General features: G+C 45.3%; 1 long non-coding RNA gene across 1 annotated transcript in view; it reads right to left on the minus strand.

The window, feature by feature from the left end:
* Window positions 1–323: 323 nt before the first annotated feature.
* LOC130542709 (uncharacterized) overlaps window positions 324–16,507 on the minus strand; it is a 37,826-nt gene continuing 21,642 nt past the window's right edge. Inside the window, exon 3 of the long non-coding RNA XR_008957424.1 lies at window positions 324–13,657. This is a non-coding gene — a long non-coding RNA (uncharacterized LOC130542709). The remainder of the gene's footprint in view (window positions 13,658–16,507) is intronic.

Genomic DNA, 16,507 nt, shown 5'->3' on the forward strand with positions numbered 1-16,507 from the left:
AAAAATGGCAAGAGTAGGAAGAGTTGTAAAGGAAGAGACCTCACCCCTTCCACAGTTAGAACGTCACAGCTGCACAGGTGCCGCAAGGCCGCAAGGAGGCTGTCTTGCCACGGGAAGGGCGGAGGAGGAGAGGCCCAAGGGGTAGCCACGGGGCTTCAGTATCCAGGAACCTGCAATCTGGAAACCCTTACCCTTTGCTTCCAGAAAATGTCCTTGTATCAGATCTTTGATGATTTAATCCTTTTGTCTCTTTCTACAACTCTTATTATTTGGATGTTGGACCTTCTCAACTCATCATCCTACTTGCTTTCTTTTCTCCCTCATTTTTCTTTCCTACACATGTTCTGAGAGATATCTTCCACATTATTTCCCACTGCTCTTACTGAGTTTATGTCTACTTTGATGCTTTCAATTTTCCTCTTCTTTGAATGCACTTTTTGAAAGAATTCTAGGGGTGCCTGGGTGACGCAGCTGGTTAAAGCATCTGACTCTTGGTTTTGGCTCAGGTCGTGATCTCAGGGCTGTCGGAGCGAGCCCTGCGTCAGGCTCTGCGCCCAGCAGCAGAGTCTGCTTGGGACTCTCTCCACCTCTCCCTTTGCCAACCCCCCAAAAATAAATAAATAAATCTTAAAAAGAAAAAAAAAGGATTCTGTTGGTCTTTCATGGATGCAGTTCTACTGACATTTAAATTTTTTATCTTCTTTTAGCTTCTTTCTGCTTGTGGTTTCCTCTTTGTTACTCAAAACTGTTTTCTCTCTCTGTTTTGGCCTCACATTTTGAAAGCAAAGGCTGTCTTTATTTTTTTTATCGAAATATAATTGGCATACAACATATTAGTATTAGGTGTACATGTAATGATTCGACATTTGTATACAATATGAAATGATCACCATAACAAGTCTAGTTACCACTTGTCACCATAAAAAGTCACCCAAAAAAAGAACTTTTTTCTTGTGATGAGAGTTTTTAAGATTTACTCTCTCGGCATCTTTCAGGTATACACTACAATATTATCAACTACAGGGAGCATGCTGTACGTTATAGCCCCACAACTTATTGATAACTGGAATTCTGTACCTCTTGACCCCCTCACCCATTTCGCCCACCCCTCCAAGCCCCCCTTGAGCAACCACCGTTCTTTTCTCTGTATCTAGTTTTATTTGTTCGTTTGTTTTGGGTTTTTTGGTTCCACTCGTTACTGAGATCACAAGGTATTTGTCTTTCTCTGAAAGATTAGTCTTATTTCATGTAGCATAATGTCCTCACAATCCATCCCATGTTCTTGCAAATGGCAAGATTTCATTTTAATGGTGGAATAATACTCCACGGTATGTATTTATATGTGTGTGTACGAACGCACACACAATCTTCTCCACCTATTCACTCATTAATGGACACTTGGGTTGCTTCCATGTCTTGGCTATTGGAAATAATCCTGTAGTACACATATATCTGTTCAAATTAGTATTTTCACTTTCTTTGGATAAATACCTCATAGTGAAACAGCTGGATCATATGGTTAATTCTACTTTTAATTTCTTGAGGAACTTCCATACTGTCTCCACAGTGGCTGCACCAGTTTGTATTCCCACCAGCAGTGCATGAGGGCTCCTTTCTCTCCACATCCTCAGCAACACTTGTTATTCTCGTCTTCGTGATCACAGCCATTCTGACAGGTGTGAGGTGATACCTCACGGTCGTTTTGATTCGCATTTCCCTGACGATGAATGATGCTGGGCATATTTTCACGTATCTGTTGGCCATCCGGATGTCCTCTTTGGAGAAATGTCTACTCAGATCCTCTGCCAATTTTTTTCAACACTTTTTTTTTTGGTATCGAGTTGTATGAGTTGCTTATATATTTTAAATATTAGTCCTTTATTAGATATATGATTTACAAATATTTTCTCCCATTCTTCAGGCTGCCCTTTTCTTGCCCTTTGGTTGATGGTTTCCTTTGCTGCACAGAAATTTTTAGTTTGGTGTTGTCCCACTTGTTTCTTCTTGCTGTGCTGCAGAGGCTGTCTTTAAACACCTGCTTGTCGAGGAGCCCTGTACATGCGGGCGACCTGATGATCTCTGCACTGAGCAGAGAATCAGCTGCTTGGCTAGAGGCCCCAGAACGTTAGTCTGCCTTTTCTCTTGGACCAGTCTCCTTATAAAAGAACATTTCCATCTCCTGCTAGGATCAGGTAAAAGACTCCTCACAGGATTCTGGGAGCCAAAGAGAAAGAAAGCATGGATAACTTCACTTAATCCCCAATTTTGAGTGCAAGAATGCAATTTCCAGGGGCGCCTGCGTGGCACAGAGTTAAGTTAAGCGTCTGCCTTCGGCTCAGGGCGTGATCCCGGCATTATGGGATCGAGCCCCACATCAGGCTCCTCTGCTATGAGCCTGCTTCTTCCTCTCCCGCTCCCCCTGCTTGTGTTCCTTCTCTTGCTGGCTGTCTCTATCTCTGTCAAATAAATAAATAAAATCTTAAAAAAAAAAAAGAATGCAATTTCCACAGTAAAACTGTTAACAACCTACGATGGGGAAAATAATGTACTACAATAGCATTTCAACTATTATGGCTTTGACGACTTTCAGTGGTTAGGCAGGCACATCCCTTAGATTATCAAGACTATTAAAGCATCTCTGCCTTGAGCCATCCATTTACTTTCTATGGGCAAGACACCCTAGAGATTATAGGACACCTAAAACTTCACCTAAATCACACAAATAAACCTTTAAAAGAATGAGCCCAATCTAGTCCCTGAGCCTATAACTGAAGAAGGCTGTGAATTCTACCGAAGAGACAAGTCTCAGTGACGGTTCCACAGGCCGTGACGTCCGACAAGATCCCGACTGAGAAGCAGTGCGTGTTACTAATGTTAAAGACTATACCTGCCTCCCCCACTCCCAACAAGTGACTCTTAAATTATTAGAGGCTCCTTGTCTGCAGAGCACAAGCAGTAACACCCACCATCCTAGAGGAGATAATGAAGGTAGAGTGCTTATTACCAAGATATATTAGAGACAATGTTCAGCAACCAATCCGTGGCAGCAGTGCTTAGGAGGGATAACCTGAATTCTCTAGGCCGATGAAAGGGAAATGCTAAGATTGTTTTCAAAATGCAAAGCCTAAAAGGCCCCCCCCAGTTAATTAATACTTCAAAAGTCCCATCATAGCCCTAAAAAGCATCTTTCCTGCTACACTTCAAAGCTTTATGAATTCTTGTCAAAAAAAGAAAACAACAGACTATCATTCCCACTATGATACTACCTGGTATGTTTGAAATCTGTAATTAAACCCAATGACCAAATGAAGCACAAGTGTTCCATAGAATTTTCCGCTAAACCTTGCCCTATAAAAAGATAATATGCATTTTTCTAAACTGAAAATATACCAGCAGTACACCATTCCATCATGATCTTACATAAAAGTTAAAACAAACAGAATACCCGACAGTCTGATATTATCTTCTCAATGATTCTGTCAACTTTACAACAGGTAAGATTTTCACAGTAGAAAAGTAAAGTTAGTACATGATATTCTGGCAGTATTTTGTTTCTCTTAAAAAAATTTAAAACGGTTAACAAAACAGACCTTGGGGGAAATACAACATACGGCCTCATCCTGCTTAACAAGGTCCTAAGTTTTTTCCTTGGTTTTTGTTTGTTTGTTTTTAATATAAGACAGACTATGTATATCTTTTAATACAACATTTTTCTGGCCAACATAAATATAAGGAAAGTTTATATTCACGTCCCCTAAACTCATTACATAACATTAAACAAGACTGTGTGAAAAAGTCTCAAGCTGCAATCCAAATAAAATCTGCAGGTCACTGAAACCACCTACAGTCTGAAAAGCAAGGTGTCCGAAAATCAGGGGAACCCTCCCTGTGGAAGTGACTGCTGCAGAGCTCTTTCTTCCGGCAACATCCTGACACCTCTCACAGCACCGCACAGAGACATTACAGTATAAGCGATGGGGGTGTAAACACAGCTCCGGTCTGAAATGTTTCCACCTGCGGCATCAGCCACTGACGGAAGCTCATCAGATGTTCCCAGCAGCAGAGCCACACAGAAGGAAGCACTGGGCCTCTCTGGCACCCGCTCCAGTCCGACTCTGCAGGAGCCGCCCTTCATCCCCTGAATCTCTGCCCAGCAGCTCTCGGCCCCCTTCCTCAACATTCAAGCCTCAATTCTTCTCCTTGCTCCCTGGTTCTAGGAAACGGTTTCCTTTTCTGTTATAAGTTTTTGTCTGCATTTTTTTCTAACAAATTCCTTTAACGCTGTACCACTTTATTACACGTGTAATATTAGGGTATTTTTAAGCATTTAAAATCTCGTATCTCAGATTTTATATATACTCTTTTCCCTGGGCTTTAGGAACCTGGCTTAAGATACCGTGTTGATGCGTCTGATCTTCCCTTTCCAAACTGAGCACAATGCCAGACCTCCAGAGCTGCATCGCTGCGTGGGGGCTGCACACACGGTCCAATTCTGCTAGTCCGGACTGGAGCCTAACGTGTGAGATGCACAAATCCCGAGCGCAGAGCTCCACGGCTTTCTACATGAGCACACACATACATGCGTGTGTGCATCCCTATCCCTGGAATACAACTACACAAGACATAACACATTCCTGTTGCTGCTTTACAGCCCTTTGTGACTAGTACCTCGCCACCAAATGGGACTAAGACTCCCAGTACTGCCACGAGAGATTAGTGTCCCTAACTTTACATACACTGGTCATGCAAACGGAAACGTAAGGGGACACCTCCCAGCTTGTTCTATGAGAATGGCGGTACTTGAAATGAGAGCACCACAAAAAGGTCACAAGAAAAAAAATGACAGATTGATACCCCCACGCAAATAGATACAGATTTCCTAAACAAAATATTGCCTATCGATCTAACAATATATAAAAGGATAATACAACATGATCAAGTGGGATTTACCTCAGAAATGCAAGGCTGATTCAACAATCGAAACGTAATTCACCCATTATTTTATAAAACAGAAAATTTCTACAAGCAATTCAATACACACCGAAAAAGCACTTGACAAAATGCAACACCCTCTCACGATTTAAAAACAAAAACAAAAACACAACACCTCTCAGAAAACCAGGAGTTAAAAGGAAAATTTTTACATTCAGCGGAGGACCTCTACCAAAACAAAGACAAAACGAGGACTAAACCCTACTCGACACTGAGAACTTGCTCCCTGAGGCCAGCACATGACAAGAACACTGTAATGAAGGTGCTGGTCAAGGCGAGAGGGCAAGACAGAGAAATAAAAGACATAAAGATTGGACAGAAAAGGTTATTTTCAGATTACACGAGCATAGATTTCTTTGGATTTTCTACTTGCTCCAGTAAACCACCCGAACCAATAAGTGAATTTATATTAAGGCCACGAGATAAACGAACAAGGTGAACCACTGCCACACATAAGCCAAGCGCTGCCCCTTACAACGGCGTTGGAACAGCACGAAGCCCCCCAAACTGAGACGTACCGCACACAACTGAGGGAGCTCACAGACCTCGCTACCTGGACAGGTTGACCAGAAGTCACACTATTGTTCACAGGCCAGTTCGCCCAAATCGATGCACAGATGTGACAGGGCCCCAGGTGAAACAGAAGGGAACCCGAAGTCTGTCAGCTCCGGAAGCTGCTGTCACTGGCAAGGCACCGCCCCCTGACCAAAGACTCCGCCGCAGACTGTGCGCAGAGGGCGACACGGACACACACTCCGGAGCGTCAGAGCACAGGAAAGAAGCCAACGGCACGCTGGTCTTCACGCTCAAAGGAAAAACTTACCACCACTGCTTGGTTTTCAACATCAAACTCCTATACAACATTTAGAATAGGACTCATTTTCTACAACTTTTCAGGAAGAAAGGTATAGAAATGCCGACGTGTATCATCTGAAGAAGGTAAAGAAGATAATGTAGACGGGCATATAAACCTCCGCTCTGGGAGCTACAGTCAATCACACTACCATTAATACAAATATTACTCAAAGGCAAAACAAAACCACTCAGTGATAATTGTTTCAAAATGGATTTTTCTCTTTAACTGAAAACAGATAAAGTTATGAAATACAGAAAACTGTTAAATTTACAATAAATTCCTAATAGTTTGAACAATTACAGATGAATTTGAAAGGAAAGATTTGTGAAAATTGCTTTAAAAACTCAGTGTCACTAACCATTCAGGCACTACAAAGTTTTTTAATTTTCACAAAAACCTCCATGACCCTTCTCATCTGCCTCTAGTGATCTGAACCTCTGTCTCTGCAAGCAGACAAGGTGACTAAATCCATCAATCTACTCATCGGCTCACTACAGGAGTCTAGCAGTGTGAGGCCCTGGGGGTGCAGCATTAATCTGGAATGAGCAGTTCCTTGCCTGGTGGGGGGCGGTGCATTTCACTGCAGGACAGCAAACAGTGCAAACAAGTAGACCCCAGAGTGTGCCGGCTGGTGAGAAGGGCGAGCAGGAGCGGGCGCCGGGACAGATGGGGACAGTGGTGCCGGGAGGAGGGTGATCGGGGGGACGACACACTCTACGGGTTCATATAATTACTGCTCAACCAGGAGACTGGGGGCGGGGGCCATGACAGACGGACGGAAGCCTGCGATAAAGCATCAGCTGGTGCACACATTTCCTGGCGCGCGCGCTACGTGAAACGAAAGGTCCTACGTGAAACGAAAAGCTCTAAAACTGCACATGAAAAGAACACGGGGAAACCAGCAGCTTCTTCTCCAAACACAATGAGGAAAGTGAAACAATCTGAGAGACAAATTATAATACCCACCATATTATTTCTGTGCATGAGGAAGTTGATGTTAATAATATCCAAACTAGGGCTGAAAGGGGGCTCACTGTACTCTCTCGGTTAAGACCTCAGAAGCAAAGGTGAGCCCTTCACGGAGAACACGCTGGCCAGGCTGTGCTCCCGTCTCTGTCCAAGCACTGCCCTACTGCGGTGCTCCACCCTGCACCATGTGTTCAGTCCCCTAGCCCAGCCCGCCTCTTTGCAGCACCAGAAAGGCCTACTTAACACGAACTCCCCTCTTCTGTACACCTACCACACGCTGGGGGCACAAGCACATTTCACTGACGCTTACCAACAATTCGGATTGACAAGGAAAGGAGCACACACTAGGAATCTAAGCTAGAATGGCTTGGTGGTTTCCAGGGTGTCCCCAGGTACAGGGGAAAGGCACTGGTGACCAGGCAGCGGGGGACAGAGGTAGACAAGGTGTGCAAAGCCAAATGGTGGGTGAGCCTCCCAGGAAAAGAGAGAACAGTGTCAAGTGGGTGGACAGGGATAAGACAAAAAGGCTGGAACCACACCTGGGGAGCACAGATCTTTAGGGGCAGGGTAAAGGCTTACAAGAGCCCCGCCCTCACCCCTTAGAGACAGTGGGCGGAGGAGCAAGCCTTCCCTACTCACCTCTCTCCACGAACCTTAACGCAGCCTCCAACTATAATCAGCAGGAAAGCCCATGTTTGCCTAAACACTCCACACACAAGTTCATTTCCCAGTGCCTTTGCCCCCAGAATTCCTACAGTATGGAAGTCTCTCCCCACCGTCTCTACCGGCATGAAACAGCACCTCCTTTAGAAAAATGCCCCAGATTTCAACAATTCGGGATTTTTTTCACTCAACAATCACTGAGTGCTGATAACATGTCAGACCACATGGATTCAAAAAGCAGTAACGTTAGAACCTGGCCCACGAGAACTGACAACCAAGGAAGTGAGACAAGCAAATAAAGAAAGTTGAATGAGTTACCAGCTAAGCCTGTGTGTGCAGAGCTGATGCACAAAGATGCCAAAGCCCAGCCCTGTGGTCCAAATGAGAGAGAGGGAGACAGGCAGACACACACACACACACACACACACACACACACACACACACAGCCATGCCCTAGGGCAGAACCCTCAAAGTTTCCCCTTTAAAAAGAATGAATGTTCCAAGCAGAAAAGCAGGAGAAACAAAAGCATAACGGGGGGGGGGGGGGGGTGGCATGAAGAGGCACCAGCCGGCAGTGCTGAGGCTGGAGCCCATCAGAGCCGAGCTGAGGGCGAGGCCCGTGCAGAGGAGGCAGTGTCTCACAACATCGCTGGCATCAGGGCAAGCGGGGGACAGACTGGAGCTCAGCATTCATTCTCACTGAGGGGCTACTGAGTGCCAGGCACCACGAGCTGTTGCCTCATGCTGGGCACTCATAAAACCTCATCACTCTTCTGGAAAGCATTTAACACCTTTTACTGTAAACGTATAGATGTCCAGATTATTTACATAAATACAATTATAAAATAAATTCACACGCTCACATATAGATGTATTTTTAATCTGTCTTCCCCACAAGTCAATTAGCAACTTAAGCTGTCAGACCGGATGGCCACAATCCCAGAGGAGTGGCAGAGGCCCACGGAGATTAATTCCCAGGGAAGCGATCAGGCCCTGGGAGCCCAACCGAGGCCCATCTGTTGAGAGAGCTAGAATGCGGTGTGTGCTGCTATAGGAAGAGACTCAACCACCAATCTACAAAGGCACTCCTGCACGATGACTGGCTGGGCCGCCTCAGTGACGGGATAGTCCATAAAGATGTTTCCATGAACAAATACATGGAATCAACAGTTTAAGATGATCTCTTGGATTTAAGTGTCATGATATATTCTTTGCTCAGGTTTTAAGAAAATATTAAAATTTATGACGGGGGACCCTGGCTGGCTCAGTCAGTAGAGTGTACGACTCTTGACCTCGGGGTTGCAAGTTTGAGCCCCACACTGGGTGTACAGATTACTTAAAAAATAAAATCTTTCAAAAAATAAAAAATTTATGACAGATGTTTAACGATCTGAATGTCACATTTTCCATGGAAATCTATTTAAAGGTCTTAAAGGAAGAGTCAGTAACTAAGTTAACATGTACCACCTAGCGAGACGCCACAATACAGGCTTTGTAGGTTAACAAAAAGTAACCGATCTCGTCCCGCTCTGCTTTTTCTCACTATCTCCACCCAGAATGCCTTTCCCCAACTACCGCGAGCCCCACTCACCATGCCCGGACCTGCTCCCTCAGGAGGACACCGTCCCCCTCCCTCTGAGCTCCCCATCACTGTCTTCCCCATCAGGATTCTCTACCCGGTCTCGCCTGCTCCTGCAGGATCTGCCCTACGCACCTCAACCCTGCTACCATGGGAGAGTAACCTGTCCAGCATGCAAGAAAACAGATGTCCCTGGGGGTGAAGACAGAAGGAATACACATGAGCAGATGGCAAATTTTATTAAGAGGCCCTACTGTCAGGGAGAGTGAGAACTCTTAAGAATATCAAGCAAACAGAAAAAAAAAAAAAAAAGTGGCAACTGTTAAGCTCAAGAAAACAGGAAAACAAAAAGTTGAACTAAAAGGGAATATAATCATGCTACATTCACCAGCTCAATAGTGAGCAACATTAACAAAGTCAAAACAATTCAACAAATTATGGCTCTAAACAAAAATTGTGCTACAACTATGTGGGGGAAGATGGGAGTTCAAAATGTAACTTTGTCTAAAAGTGACGCATCGATGGCCCTGCCTCTACATAGATATTGCTGGGAACCGTGGACAGAAATGCTACAAGAAACAGATAAGCAGGATTCCAGGCAGCTCTGGGAGGCGGATGGTGGAGGCAGGACAGGAGCCCGCTGGGTTCTGCATGAACCATTCAACACTGTTTTACTTTTGAACACATGCACGTACCACCCTCTGATAGAAGTGAAATTTCTAAGTAAGAAAAAGAAACAGAATCTCTAACAGAACCACTTCCAGCAGGACATAAGCGTTTTCCTACAACTTTTCAACCACGCTACCCCCTTTCCCCCTTCAACAGTGTCTCTCCACCCTCAGGACGCAGGGCAGCTGAGGACAGCGTGCATGGCCTGAGACCTGGCGTCAGCCTGCCGGCTCCGTACTCTTGAGAAAGCTACTGTAAGCTCTGAACCTGACCTTTCCCCGCCCGGGACATGAAAACACCACCACGGACCTCAGGGACCCGGCTGCGTTGCTCAGCACCCAGATGGTGAGTAAGTGTGAGGATGACCGTACACCCTGGACCTAAGTCACCCAGATGCAATCTGTCTCACTACCCTCTCCCCCTTCACACCACCGTCCAGGCGGGCTTTCATTCTGACCACGCCCCCACACTGCGCCGAGCACTTGCCAGAGTGTCCTCCAAGTCGCCAAACCCGAAGGCCAAACCTCAGTCCTCATCATGACCTTTCCTGACACTTCAGAGAGTTGATCACATCCTCCTCCTGGACACTTCTTCCCTTCTTCCCATGGTGCCAGTGCTTGTGGTCTTCTTCACACCTGCTCTGTGCCAAACACTGCTCATGCTCGTCCTTGAGCACTCGATGGCAGAGTGATCCGAGGCTCAGGCTTGCTTGTCTTCTCTGTGCTCACTCCCTCGGTGACCACAGACCGTCACTGTGTTTTCATGGCCACTTCCAGCTCAGACTTCTCTTCCAACCACCAAATGCCTATTTACAACTGCCTACATGACATCTCTACTTGGATCCCTAACAGAATCACAAACTTAAAACGCCTACAGTGAGCTCCCCATCTGCCCCTCTAAACCAAGTTCCACCCACAGCCTTCCCCCCATCTAGTTGCCCAGGCCAAGAGCCTTCTAGTCAACTCAACTCCTCCCCTTTGTCCACACATGCCTTATCCAATCTGTCAGCAAATCCTACTGGTTCTACCTTTGAAATACATCCAAGGCCCAACTGCTTCTCACCACCTCCAGTTTTCCTGCTCCAATCCCAGCCTCCGCTGCCGCTCACCTGGTTCCCTGAACAGCGTGCCGACAATCTCCTGGTTGTCCTCTACTCTCCCCCACCCTCCAACCCCCACCACCAGTGTCTATTCCCAACACACTAGCCTTTCAAACCTCAGCCGAATCTCAGGGCTCAACACTGAGGGAGGGACAGCTGGCCTCCGGAGCCGACAGCCAGCACCGCCTTACCCTAGCGACTCTTTGTTTGGACAAACAGCCCCAGAACCTCACAGTTCAATCTATGTCGATTGTTCTCAGCTGCCCTGACGCTAAATAACCTATCTTTATTCACCAAATGGGGGGTTTCAGATGGGTCTCCGGGCAACCTTCTTTTCTGTCTACTGCCTCCCCACACCCCATTAACCCTGAAAATAATCTCCATACATATTTCAGCAATTCAACTCCTCCAAAACTTTGCTTTGCTTTCCTAGAATTCTGATTGTAAAACACCTCCATCCCAAGTTCTGCCTTAAGAATGCAACACCCCAAAACAAATCAAGAACCAAGAACCTGATCCATCCTGCAGGGGCTCAAGTGGACCAGGGCACTCAGGTACATCAAGGGCCCCGGATCTCAGAGGAACACCATTAAGTCGATGCTGTACAAAGCCAGGCTTACTCGTGTGGCCTCACCAGTTGTCCAGAATTGGGGGAAACAATTATAGAAACACTGGTTATAAGGTATTTTTCCTGGGTTTACATATTTTCAAACGGGGGGGAGGGGAGGGGAGGGCCAAACTAGAAGCAGCAGATTATATCTCGGTGTTCAAAGTTCCAGTGAGCCAAGAACGGGCTCTCAGTTCCCTGTCAGGCCTTCGTTCCACTGCACATCCCATTAAGAAGAAAAATTTTGTGTAACTTCTGCTAAATATGAAACTGTCTTGGGCTCTACCATGACGAACGATTTTTAATAGCTAATGCTGATGAAAAGTTATACTTGATATTCTCCCTCTTGTTTGGATCCACTAAGAAAAGAGAACTGATTTTGTGGCAAGCATTAAACACTACTTCATCCAGCATTTAGTGAAAACTACCCATGGGTCAAGCAGAAAACATGCAGAAACGAAATAACAAAATCTTTGCTCTTAAAGATGCAGAAACAGACTTGTACCCAATAAATATAGCCCACTGTTACAGGAAGAAACATTGAAATGTGCAGGGAGGCTGGGGAGGAGACAAGGGATGTAAACAGCTGGGCATGGCCTTCTCCAAAAGACAGCAGAGTCACACCTGGCACAGCACACAGAACAGGTGCCTCTCATAGCCAAGAAAGGGTAGAAGGAATCAGAAAAAAGGAGCAAGACTTCCAGGCCTTACTTGGAAACTGAAACTTCGTGACACAATTTCCCTTCCCTTCCCTAATACCTAATCCTGGCAGAAACAAAAGTGGGTTTGGGGGAGAAAGGAGAACAAAGGAGGAAAGTGAACTGACCCCCAGAAGGAAATGGAAAAACAATCCAGGGTCCTGCCCCTTGGACATCTAAGACAAACACACTTGCCAAAGTCAAATTCAACGTAATTATAATGATTCTGAATTCTGAATCCATGAAGTCTAAGTTTATGGGGCTTTTACACCAAAGCGATGTATTGCTAAAATCTTACCAATGCTAATACCACAAGACAGATTGATGAATCTTCTATCAACGATCTGTCCTCGATTTACCACTAGGCCTACCAGAAAGAGCAGTCTTTGGAAATAAGACAAACTGGAATAGAATCTCAATTCTATAACCTCCCAACTGTGGAGTGCAGCACAAGTGCCAAGGTTACAAATTAACAAATCACAAATAACCCAATCTCTGGAGCTTAGTTTTCCTCTCATTAAAGTGGGGGAACTGCCACCGAATAGCAATTGCTAACATTTGTGAATGCTGAGCACATTTCACATTTCTTATGGCATCTTCACCACAACCCTGGGAGAGCGGTCCCATCACCAGCACCCTTTGTCAGAGGAAAGAGCTAGGTTTAAGTAGTCAGTGAAGAGGGGCGCCTGGGTGGCACAGCGGTTAAGCGTCTGCCTTCGGCTCAGGGCGTGATCCCGGCGTTATGGGATCGAGCCCCACGTCAGGCTCCTCCGCTATGAGCCTGCTTCTTCCTCTCCCAGTCCCCCTGCTTGTGTTCCCTCTCTCCCTGGCTGTCTCTATCTCTGTCAAATAAATAAATAAGATCTTAAAAAAAAAAAAAAAGTAGTCAATGAAGAGTTCGCATGGAGAGAAAGCTAGGTTTCGGTAGTTAGAGAAGAGTTAGTAAGTAAGCAGCCAAGCCAACATCTGAATCCAGAGCCCATAAGAATAAAACACGAGTAAAAAGCACAGGCTCCAAAGCCAGACTGAGTCTGAATCCCAGCTTTGCTTTTTACTAACTTAGTAACCTTTAACCTCTGTTTCAGTTATGCAAATGTGAAACGGGCAAAGTGTAGCCTCATTCAGGGGATTACTGCCAGAGACTCACCTAGGAGCTGGATGGCCCAGTGCTGACCCTGTTGGGCCACTCTTCTAGGGCACATGCTGCTACTGTCACAACTATCAGGGACAGGACTGTCATCCTGCCTGCCTCTCTCCACACATAAAAGGCACTAAACAACTAATATTTCTTCCCTCACCTACTCTGCAAAATCAACTAGCTTTTATTTGTTTCTAGTATATGTCAAAGAAACCTTAAGACAGATGAAAGAAAAATCAAAACAAAAGGAAAAACCAAAACACAAATGTAGCAAGAGAATTATACTCACAGTTCTGAAGGCCACGATACCTCTGTGAAGAAATCAAACGTGGGTTTAAAGGAAATGCTCCCGGTTTCTCTTTCCTCTTTCCATAGTCCTCAGAGAACCTGACAAGGAGAGACAACATGCGCATTAAAACCCCCTTCCTTTCACTTCTTGAAGCTCTACTGAACTCACCCCTCAGCCAGTTCCATCACCTCCCACACAAGCCTACTGGGCAACGCCTGGGATGAGGGGTGAGAAGAGGGCACCATGTCCCTGTCTTCAAACCTATTTCTACTTAAGAAACACACAGGAAGGAGTGCCTGGGTGGCTCAGTCGTTAAGCGTGTGCCTTCGGCTCAGGGCGTGATCCCAGAGTCCTGGGATCGAGCCCCACATCAGGCTCCTACGCTGGGAGCCTGCTTCTTCCTCTCCCACTCCCCCTGCCTGTGTCTCCTCTCTCACTGGTATCTCTCTCTGTCAAATAAATAAATAAAATCTTAAAAAAAAAAAAAAAAAAAGAAAAGAAATACATGTCAAGCAACTGGAAACTATTCAAACATATCAAAAATCATAAATTAACAGGGTGTGGTTGGCTAATAAGTGCACGATACAATGACAGAGTATAGACATCTGTTCCACTGCCTTCCATCAAAACTATACTACAGAGATATTTTTTAAAAATGTTCTAAACAGGGGCGCCTGGGTGGCTCAGTCTGTTAAGCATCTGCCTTCAGCTCAGGTCATGATCCCAGGGTCCAGGGATGGAGCCCCAGGTCAGGCTCCCTGCTCAACAGGGAGTCTGCTACTCCCTCTCCCTCTGCCCCTCCCCGTTTGTGCTCTCTGCTCTCTCTCCTGTGCAAACACTCACTCCCTCAAATAAGTAAATAAATAAAATCTTTTTAAAAAATGTTTGAAACAGCACAGGGAGAACTGAAAGGAGAAAAAAGCCAAGATTTTTGAAGTACTGAGGAAATCTTCTAACATGGAAGATTGAGACCCAAACAAAAAAGTAAAAAGAAGAAACCTGGAGGAGACAGAAACTATAACAGACTGAAGTAGAGTAAAGGAGGCAGCAGGCCCAAGAAAGCCAGGTCCTAATTCAGCAGTGGAACACACGGGAACCACTTCCACTTGCACAGCAGTGTCCTAGAAGACCAGAAGTGGCAGCAGCAGTGTAGACAGAACGGGGGTAAAAAAGGCATAGCCCCAAATACAGAGGAGCCGGGGAAGGCCATGGAAGCTGAAACCAGAACCTCAACCTCAAGCCAGGCACAACGTGATGCCCCCTCACTCTGAAAGAAGATGGGAGGGGGCATTCCCCGGAAAAGTAGAGGCGTCTATGGACTGAAGTCACCCTGCCCAGCTGCACTGAACAGAGCTGGACTTAATGACCGTATATACAGTGAACAGTGAATTCTCCAGCTCTCCTACAACAGACCACACACGCACACCGCTGGCTTCCAGATTCTGAAGTCAGAATTGTGCCGGAAAGAGACTGGAGAATATTTCTGGGGAATCTGATCAGCTCCAAAAGACAGATCTAAAGATACTAACCCTGGGGACCCCCAACACATGGCCCACCCAGAATACCCTGATGTAAAAGTCAAAGGGCCCCACCACGTCAGACAGGAGAAGGAAGGAAACAACCTAAAAGAAACAGAGACTATACAAACTATCAATAATATAGAGGTAAGACAACACTGCAATCAAGAAAGAAAAACAGGATGTTCTTCTAGAAAAATAGAAAAAGAGCCCTTGGAAATCTAAAGAACCTTTCTGAAATCAGAAATAATAAACTAAAGAAAAGGTTAAGTCAAACTGAAGTCATCTCCCTGAATAGAGAATAAAAAGACCCCCCCCAAAAAAAAGGCAGAAAAGGAGGAGCAAAGGAAGGAAGAAGAAGAAGAAAAAGGTATTAAGATAATTACAACCTTTGCCCAGGACAGCCAAGTTCTGGATAATAAGACTTCCAGAAAAACAAAATAAGGAAAAGCAAGGGAGAAAACCTCAGCACAGTAATGCCAAAGAGTATTCCCAGAACTGAAAACTCCCAGGTACCAGAATGAAGGGACCCGCTGAATATGCAGCACAGTGGATGAAAACCGACCACACAAGGTACACCATCACGATATTTCAAAAGACTTGGACAAATTGTAAAACTCCTACAAGCTTCTAAAGATGGGAGGGGGGAAAAGTTACATACGAAGGAAAATGAGAATAGCTTCTGAATTCTAAAACAGTAACATGAAAACAAGAAGGCAATGGAGCAATCTTTGAATTTATGAACAAAAATGAATTCCAATACAGAACTCTGTACCCAGCGAAACCATCAATCAAGTTTCAATCATGCATGGTCCCAAAAGGTTTGCCTCCTAAGCATCCTATGTCAGAAAGCCCCTGGAGAAAGTCTTCCACCAAAACACGAGCATCAACAAAAAATGAGCAAGGCGTGAGCTTCCATTAGAAGGGATAAGGGAATCCCCAGGACGAAGATGAAGGGAGATTCCAGAATGGTGGCTGTGCACCAGGAGAGAGGGAAACAAGTCCAAGCCGGAGCAGTGTTGCTCAAGAGGAGGGCATGCTGAAGGCTGTCTTCAACTTGTCCAAAAACACTGTACTATCTTTTTAAAGTAATTAACGCCACCAAAAGGAAGAAGTCAGTGAAGAAAGACAAAGACAAGAGTTGCCACAAACATAAAATCCAACTCTGGACAAAAGCCAAACGATGAGAACAAAGGAACATCCAGGGACAACACAATAAAAGACCGAAGGAGCAAGCAGCTCGGAAAAGAACAGAACAGAGATCTCCAGGAAACTGTCTCCCAGAAATCAAATGTGAAGAAGAGATGAGTCTGTATGACCATGAAGAAAAATTACTAAGAGGCTACTGGATGGTATGGGGAAAATAGGTCTGGGGTAGGGGGTAAATTACAATAGGTATAAAAAGGGTTAAGAATGTGGGGGACTGATGGG

Source organism: Ursus arctos, unplaced genomic scaffold, assembly GCF_023065955.2.
Source record: "Ursus arctos isolate Adak ecotype North America unplaced genomic scaffold, UrsArc2.0 scaffold_48, whole genome shotgun sequence".
NCBI lineage: Eukaryota > Metazoa > Chordata > Mammalia > Carnivora > Ursidae > Ursus > Ursus arctos.